Here is a 10252-nt window from a genome sequence, read left to right as displayed (position 1 = left end):
CCTCGTTCTGGTATCAGGTATCACTGGCGGTAGCGGTAAGCAGTAAGCGGTAATACCTGCACGCAGAATACAGTGTGTATTTGAATTGAGAGTGTTCGCTCATCGAGATAATTTTCTTCTCGTATATTATTGGAAAATAAACATGATCCACTATTTGATTACAATATTTATACGAATTATGCGGAACCATGAATAGTAAAAAACCTTCTGGTTTTCAATTTCGTCAAGAGAGAAAGAGAAAAGAAGAAGAAGGTAAAAAATTATCGGGCTTATTAGCTAAATTTTTAAAAACTACATCAAATGCTTCCTTTCATTGTTCAACGAGTTCATCGATGGCAAGCACATCTTTTTGTACGCGTTCTTCGATGTCTACTTCTTTAGACCCAATACCATCAACGTCGACCGCAGACCCTCACCTTCTGAAGCTTTCCCAAATTCGATTTCACCTCCTGCGTCAATTCATATTGATATTGATACCAATATCGACGGTGACAATAGTTTTCAATTAGTTCGGATCGATCAATTTGAAGATCCAGGTCTCTGGCCTGATATAATTTCTCAAGATTTTCGGACTCAGATAATTGATCATGGCGTTCCCAAACAAATTATGGATTTTGACTTTCCATTAGATTCAAATAAAAGCTGCTTCTCAAAAAGTTCATATACCCGTACAATGACTAACGGTGAAAAGTTATCCAGAAATTAGTTAGTTTATTCAAAATCTAAAAATGCTGTTTTTTGTTTTTCTTGTTCTTTATATCAACGAAATGAAAATAAATTCTCCAGTCTCTCTGGCTATTCTGATTGATCGAATATATATCGTGTCGTTAAAGATCATGAGCAAACCAAAAAACATCTTGATGCTTTTAAATCTTGGCAACTTTTCGCTAACGGAATGATCTCTCAGCACACTATAGACTTTCATAATGAAAAGATTTTTAATATTGAACAAGAACACTGGAGAAATGTCTTTAAACGAATAATTCTAATTGTTAAATATCTTGCTCAACAAAATTTAGCTTTCCGAGGTAAATCTAATACTTTATATAACCCAAATAATGGTAATTTCTTACAACTTGTGCAGATGTTAGCCGAATTTGACTCAACCATGGCTGAACACTTACGTCAATTTATAATAAAAGAAAATGGACAGCATTATTTAAGTAATCATATACAAAATGAGCTATTATCATCTATGTCTAAATTAATTTCCGATTCAATAATTTCTTTAATTAATTCAAGTAAGTATTTTGCGATCATTGTAGATTCAACACCAGATATCTCCCATCAGAAGCAATTAACAATAGTGGTGCGTTTTGTTTCATATAAAAATAATCAATTTAAAATTTATGAACACTTTCTTGGTTTTATTAAAGAAAATAGTAAAACAGGTGCAGCCATTGCAAGTGCTATTTTAAAATTTCTATCAATAAATAATTTAGATATACAAAATCTGAGAGATCAAGGTTACGATAATGGTTCAAATATGAAGAGAAAAAAACAATGGAGTGCAACAACAAATTTTAGATAAAAATTCTTTAGCCTTTTTTGTTCCTTGCGCATGTCACTCCTTAAATTTAGTAGTAAATGATGCAGCTGATGCATCATCGGAATCATTTTCATTTTTTTCAATAATACAAGAAATTTTTTAATTTTTTTTCTCGATCTACAAATCGGTTGGATATTTTAAAAAAACATTTCGGCAATTCGGACTATGGTTTAACACCAAAAAATGTATCATCTACACGATGGTCATCGCGTATGAATGCAGTAAAAGCTTTACGTTATAATTTACCAATTATTTATGATAGTCTTTTGGAGATTTTTGAAAGTGCAAATGATAATATTCCTAAGAATGTAGCTCATAGTATCGCCGAAAAAAATTGCAAATTATGAGTTTATATTATCCGTGCTCTGTTGGTATGACATTTTACAAAGAATCAACATCGTTTCAAAATCTTTGCAGTTGCATCAAATTAACATACCACAATGTATACACTTAATTGAAAATATAACCGTTTTTTAAGAGAATATTGTAAAAATGGTTTTATAGATATTGAAATAAATGCCAAAGATCCCTGCCGAAAATGGTCAATTAAAACGGATTTAAAAAAATGTAATCCGAATCGATCGGGATTTCTGCACCGAAAATGCGGTATTAAAACCGATTGAAAATAGTCAAATCGAATTTAGTACGCTTCAGGCGAGGTTAATGTTGGATGATATATCTCCACCTCAATGCGAAATTATACGATTTCATAAAGTTATAATTAAACCTGTTTTAATGCAATTGAATTGGAATTTATCATAGTCAATCCATAGGTAAAAATAATCCCTTTTAATAAAAAATTTTATCATTTCGCAGATGGAAAGTAAATTGATTATATGTAGTGAAGTCGGATTTGCTGTTATCATGAGTCACAATCAATTATTGAATCGGTGTTTCTGCAATTGAAACTTAGTTGTTAAAAACAAATATACGATTTCTCCGCAAAGGGTCTGCCTTATATCCCCGCTTGACCGCTTTCTACTTCCAGGTTGGCTCGCTCGACCTATGCCGCGTAGTGGCGTCGTCCGGAACTACGCGCGGACGCGCGAGCGCGTAGGCCGCCAAGTTGCGGGTCGCACTATTGTATCGCGGATTGTGCTTAATGTGACGACCTACGGCAACGAGTCGTTACAATTTCCGTTAGTTTTTTTTATATATAACAATAACTTTACATACAATTTTTTTTTTAATACAAGATCAAATTAAACACTAAAAATTTTTAAACATTGTCTTACAAAGAAACAAGATACCAAAATGAGTTTTCAGTAGTTTTCATGTAATGCTGCATTCCAACACTCTTATCAATATTTTCCTTTGTATGAAAATTATACAGAATAAATTCAAAAAAAGTAACGATAAAAGTAACTGTTAAATTCGTTACTCGTTACCGAAAAATGTAACGAAGTTACTTTTTCCGTTACAAACAAAATTTGTAACGCCATTACTGTTACAGTTACCGAAAAAAAGTAACTGTAACGGTAACGGCATTAGAAGTAACGCGTTACTTCCCAACCCTGCAATTTAGTAATCAATGTCCAAATGAACCAATTACAGATGCTAGACAGAAATTTAAAGTAGAATTTTTTAATTATATCATTGATGTAGCTCTGAATTCTTTGGAAGAACGATTCGATCAGCTAAATTGTAATAGTAATGCTTTCAAATTTCTGTATGACTTTAATGCTTCCGATGTTACTTTAAATCAATGTAAAACTTTAGAATCAAAACTTTATAACAAAAATTTAAATTATTCTGATATAAATGCTATTGAACTGTTTGACGAGATAAATCTATATAAAACAACCTTTTCAGATATACAACAAAACACCTTGCAATCCCCAATTGAAATTTTAAATAAATTAGCTGGAAATGGCCTTGTGAAAATATTTCTCAATTTAACAATAGCGTTTCGAATATTATTAACTATGCTAATATCTGTGGCAACTGGTGAGGCAACTTTTTCCAAATTAAAAATAATAAAAAATTATCTTAGAAGTACAATGACGCAGACACGGTTATCCGATTTAGTCATCCTATCAATCGAGAAGGAAGTGGCCAACAGCTTCAATTACAAAATTATTGTAGAAATATTCGGTTATTATTGTAGAAATATTACATTGTCTATGAAAAAAATCCATGTAAATATTATGTAAACAATACATGAGCAATTCATGTAGACGTAATTTTGAAATCTACGGCACAACCCTGGTTTTTTTCTTTTTTTCCAGTAATATGCTAAATCTCATAAAACCATCGGTCTTTAATAATATCCCGTCGATGTTTTCGATAATAAAACAATAAGTGGATGAACTAAAATAACCGCATGAATTAAATAATTTGTGTAATTATCTCCCATACAGCACAGATCATTGCAATTATATTGCAGCAACATTGCAATGTTGCAAATTGCAATGCAACATTACAAAGACGTTGCAGAAATATAGAGCCACAAAGTACCAGCACACTTGTAGCAACATGACATTAATATTTCGGAAATATTGCAAAATTCAATTTTTATATAATTTTAATAATAAAATATTATAATAAAATAATTTTTTGCAATATTTCTACATGAAAGATGTTAACGATAAACAATACTAAATGGTTCATTTTATTAAAACATTTTTCTTAAATTGGCTTATATTGCTGCACTGTATGCTTTGCGCAGCACATGTACGCGTTCGCGATTGTGTGCGTATGTAGTAGGTGCCGGTCTTGCTGCACATATCTGTGATTGTCGTGTATTTCGTGATTCACATTTTTTATTGTTGCGTACGAGAAAAGGTAAGAGCTTTTTGATAATATTATGTTTTATTATAGTGACCTAATATATTATGCATTAATTAATTATAATAGAATAGCATGTCCTAAGGTTAATAACCTATATAACCTTAAAATTATTGAGATCGCAAAAGTAAAAATTATATTTATCTATGATATATGTTTGTATATTTTTTATGTGGATATTTTTTGCTTTCTCTAATTTTCTATTTTGCTGTAGATATTAACTTTAAAATATTTGATAAAAATATTTATGTATATTTGCAGTATGTATATTTTTATGTAAATATGAATTTTAACTCCTATTTTATTTTTACAGACATTTAACAAAGGAAAACAATAATGGACAAAATTCAATAAATTATTAGTGGTAATAAAAGCGGCGCGTAAAGCTGAAGCATTTTTATATATTTTTCTAATATAAAAAAAAATTTATTTTTATTTCGTGAACATGTTAAGTGCAATAATATGTTATGTGCAATGTTATGTTATTTATAACGTTAACATAAGTACAAATAAAGACATTTAATTACAATGTATCGTCAATAATTACATATTTATATACCCCAAAATAAATATATATACATCATTGCAAATTCATTACATTGCAATGTTGCTATAATATTTTGTTGCAATATTCCTGAAAGCGGACATTTTATCATTGCTGCAATTCCACAGCAATGATGCAGCAACATTTTGCAGTGAATTTGCAAAGTTGCAATATTGCGGTGAAAGATTGCTACAATATGTATGCAATCTTTGTGTGCTGTATGGGCTTCGATGCAGTGAAACGACCGGTAATGACAACATACTTCAATTACCTCCAGACCCATCAGGCCCACTTAATAGTCACACAAATTTACCTAGGGCTAACGATCTTTAATAGTATCTCGTCGGTGTTAGTATTAAGTCTTAGGCCGGTATTCATAGTCTGTTTTTATATCCAAGATCGTTTTAAGTGTGGTCTTGGGTCGTCTTAAGATCCTATTCAACCAAAAATAGCCGCATAGCATCTTAAGACCATACTTGAGATGATCTTAAATATAAAAACGGACTATGAATACCGGCCTTAAAAAATGAAAATTATATTTTTAAAAACATGAACTAAACATGAAGTAAACATGAATTTGCAATGAACAGCTATATTTTTTCTTAGAAACTAACTATGTTTTTTTACACCAATTGATTTCTCTTATTTTATTTTGTGCATAAAAGTATCGAAGTAAGATAATCGGAAAATGAATATTTTGCGAGATATTTCATAATTTATGTAAAATTATATCAAATTAAAGTATAAAAATATCTCATGAACTATTCAATTTTTAGTTATCCTATTCTTATAATTTTTTGTCAAATATTCCAAAAATCGATTTATACAAAAACATTTAAGCTGGTTCTATTAAAAAAATAAAGATAACCTTGAAAAATAACCTCACGATCTTTATCTAAAATCAAACCAATACACAGTGAGGAAACTGGAAAAAGTGACCAAAAGTCAAACGTTGATCGGATTGGCACAAAAATTCTTTCTCAGCGATTTTCGGGGTGGATGATTCCGAATTTGATATAGAAAATTGATAATACAAAATGGCGGGCCCAATATGGCGGCCGAAATTGTGGAATTTAGTAGGGTTTGCACTCAAATCCCCACTCGGGAATTTTCGGAGTCGCTGCTTATTCCGAATTTAAAAAACATATTGATACCTGTTATTAGCCTACAAAATTAGCCTTGTAGTTACCAGAGTCTACCACGTGGAGGTTGCAGTGTGATTTCAGACCCCTTTGGAGTGCTTGTTTTACATGAGTCCTCTTGCCGCTCACTTTTGGGCGGAGGGGATGCTTTATTAAAGTGAGTCCCCTTGCCCTAAATCCTTGTAATCATCATCAGGAATTTGATCCAAAATTTCCTCTTTAATAAAAAAAATCATCTCTAGTAAATCTTAATGCTCAAGGCACTTTAAATATGAAAAAATGTACCAAAAATCGAGTTTCGGGCAATTTTAGGAAAATCTCAAAACTATTGTCTGTTATTGGATTTTTGACTTTCAAATAGAAACTAAAGAATTCTAATAATAATCTTTAAAAAATGTAATAATATAAAAAACACCAAAAATGAAAAAAATTACCTATGTAATTGATGGGGGAGAAAGTACGGAAAAATAAATTTTTGCACGGAAAAAAGGATTAGTTTAAGATTAAGAGGTAAAGATTATCAGTTTTTAATTTATAAGAACGTAGTCATGCGTGTCCAAATATAATCGATATATATCGATATATATCGATTATATTTTTAAAATTCAAATAGTTACTATATGAACAATAATTATTCAAATATCATGAAACTTTGGAAAAAGCTGTAAAAAGAGCTATATATTATAATAAAATATTCTTCCATGCTATTTTTCGAATTGAATTTTGGCCACTTTTTCCGGTCTCCTAGCCTACTGTGCAATAGCACTATTTTATGTCCCTCTCAAAACCATAAAACTTTTATACGAAACATTTTTTTGCAAAAGGCGTAGGAAAAAAAATATTTAGGGTGGGACATTAAAATGATTCACCCTGTATAAACTTAATATAAATAATTATAAAACATAAACAGTATATATTAGGTGTGCAAATAAGTTTCCGCCGTTTGACAAAAGTTGGCGCCACCAGTAAGTTATGGTTAAAATTGTCAGATGTAAAACGTCCTTATCGTAAGATTGGACGTCAGTCAATAACATAACCTTAAAATATTAGTGATTAATATTAGTGATTTTTTATCAGAATAATATATTCTTTTGTGTGCAAAAATGTCGAGTTTTGAGCCGAATAAGCGTCATTTGCGGGAACTTTTGATTTACTTCTTCAATTTGAAGAAATCTGCAGCTGAGGCGTATCGATTGCTTGTAGAAGCATATGGTGAGGCTGCCTTAAGTGAGAGAAGTTGTCATGAGTGGTTTCAAAAGTTTAAGAACGGTGAATTTGACATCGAAGACAAAGAACGTAGCGGAAGACCGAAAGTGTATGAAGACACGGAATTGGAAGCATTATGGGATCAAGATTCGTGCCAAACGCAAGAAGAACTTGCACTTACATTGGGAGTGACTCAACAAGCAATTTCACATCGGTTGAAATCATTGGGATTGATTCAAAAACAAGGAAATTGGGTTCCATATAAACTGACGCCGAGAAACGTTGAACGCCGATAGTTCACATGTGAAATGCTGCTTGCCAAACATAAACGAAAGGGTTTTCTGCACCGTATAATCACTGGTGATGAAAAATGGATCCACTATGATAATCCAAAAAGGAAGAAATCATGGGGACCACCTGGCCATGCTTCAACATCTACAGCTAAATCTAATATTCATGGAAAAAAACTCTTGTTATGCATTTGGTGGGATCAGCTTGGTGTCGTGTATTATGAGTTGCTCAAACCAAACGAAACCATTACTGGGGCTGTCTACCGAACACAATTGATGAGATTGAGTCGAGCACTCAAGGAAAAGCGCGCCCACTACTCCAGACACGACAAAGTTATTCTCCTGCATGATAATGCTCGTCCACATGTTGCGGCGCCGGTCAAAACCTATTTGGAAACACTCAATTGGGAAATTTTACCCCACCCGCTAGTGTCTTCACCAGACATTGCTCCTTCTGATTTCCACATGTTTAGATCGATGGCGCATGGCCTGTCTGAGCAACACTTCACATCATATGAAGATACCAAAAATTGGGTTAATTCGTGGATAGCCTCAAAAGATAAAGCATTTTTCCGACGCGGTATCCGTATGCTGCCAGAAAGATGGGAAAAAGTAGTGGCAAGCGATGGACAATACTTCAAATAAAACATTAGGTTCCGTTCTTTCACAATAAATGCCCAATTTTTGATAAAAAACGGCGGAAACTTATTTGTACACCTAATAATAATAAATTACAATTCTTGAAAATTTCCATTTAGATTTTATATTATGTTGTGAGACAAGCTGTGAAAAGCTGTTCACCCTGTGTGTGAATGTTAAAATTATCATTTATTATAATTTTATATAGATCAGATACCAGTTGAAGAATTAAAGAGACGCTGGAAAATTCAACGTGATCGATATATAAAGATCCGAAGTGATATGAAAAAAAAACTACCCAGTGGATCATCTGCAGCAGCCCAAAAACATCCTAACTATAAATATTATGAGTTAATGTCATCTTTAGATGATAGTATGGAACAGCGAAAGTAAGTATGTCACATTTTGATTAACATTGCAATTGATGCTAAAGAATTGATGTTAAATGAGACACTCATTCATATCATATTTTATAATTTATTTTAGGCATGTGTCGAATATATGTCTCAATAGAAAATTACAGCCGCTTACTTCATCATCAAATTATAATACTTCATTGAGAACTTCTCACGTTGACAGTCCGCTTTCATCATATGCTCAAGTTCAACCTCCGCTTACATCACCTACAGCTGATTTTTCGTTATCCAATACATGTTCTCAGTCTTTATCATCTTCTCCATTGACAAGTTCCGAAAGTCACAATTTTAGTAAATCATCAAGTACAGCTTTAAAAATCCAAATATCAACTTCAAAACCTTTTAAATTAATAATAACTTTTAATTATATGTTGTTTTTCCATTTTAGAACGCTCACGACGATCTACTACTATCGAAGACAAATTATTACGAGAACTTTCAACTTTAAAAGAACCAACACCACCTGCAGTAACAGACTCGGTAGATCTATTCTGTCGCAGCATTACAGATACTTTACGGATGCTAGATCTGAAAAGCAGATTATCAACTGAAATGGAAATAATGCAGTTACTCCATGATAAGTTATACAAGATTCAAAAATATATTGTTTTTATTATAATAATATGATATTAAGAAAAATACAGCAATATTATTAATAGTATTAAAAAGGAAGGATTTCCTGTTTTGGTTATGTGATTAAAGAATTTATTACGTGTTTAGTTTAAAAATATAACAAATGTTTCATTGTTCAATATTATGTTTTACTACATGAAAAAATATGTTCCTTTTTTTAAGATTATAATATTTATTGTAGACAAACGTTCGGTACAGATAGAAATGTTATAAAAGATCTTATTCTTGCATATTCAGTTTTGCACATAGATACATACATAAGCTACATACATAAGTTTATTATGTAAAAAAATGTTTTCTTAACATATACATGTTTTTTTAAGGTAAAGTCTCTCTCATGCTTATGTTACATGTTAATATTCTGAACAGCTTCGTGTTGTCAAGATACCGCTCCTTCATTCGTGAAATAATTAACAAATTTATTTCTTATTGTTATAGCATTACGTTGTTCATGTATATCTATGTTAGCAATATCTCTCAGAGCTCCACATTCATTGTATTCTATTCTATCAAACATATATCGTCGTAACATACATAAGCTACATACATAAATTTATTATGTAAAAAAACGTTTTCTTAACATGTACATGTTTTTTTAAAGTAAAGTCTCTCTCATGCTTATGTTACATGTTATTATTCTGAACAGCTTCGTGTTGCCAAGATACCGCTCCTTCATTCGTGAAATAATTAACAAATTTATTTCTTATTGTTATAGCATTACGTTGTTCACGTATATCTATGTTAGCAATATCTCTCAGAGCTCCACATTCATTGTATTCCATTCTATCAAACATATATCGTCGTTCATTCACCGGTTTCCTTAATTCATGCTTCATTACAAAATTATGAAGGCAAATCGATGCCTTGACAATTATTATTCTTCTCCTCCGATAATCCTTGATTATCGACAGTTTTCAAAGATGCTATAATTGGTTTACGGAATATTCGCCATCGAGATGCCAAAATACCAAATGCGCTTTCAATGATACGCCGTGCTCGATTTAACCGATAATTAAAGATTCTTTTTTCGTAAGTCAGAGAATTTC

This window comes from Formica exsecta, unplaced genomic scaffold (assembly GCF_003651465.1).
Source record: "Formica exsecta isolate Colony F162 unplaced genomic scaffold, ASM365146v1 scaffold482, whole genome shotgun sequence".
In the NCBI taxonomy this organism is placed as follows: domain Eukaryota; kingdom Metazoa; phylum Arthropoda; class Insecta; order Hymenoptera; family Formicidae; genus Formica; species Formica exsecta.
Note: the sequence above shows the minus strand (reverse complement) of the source record.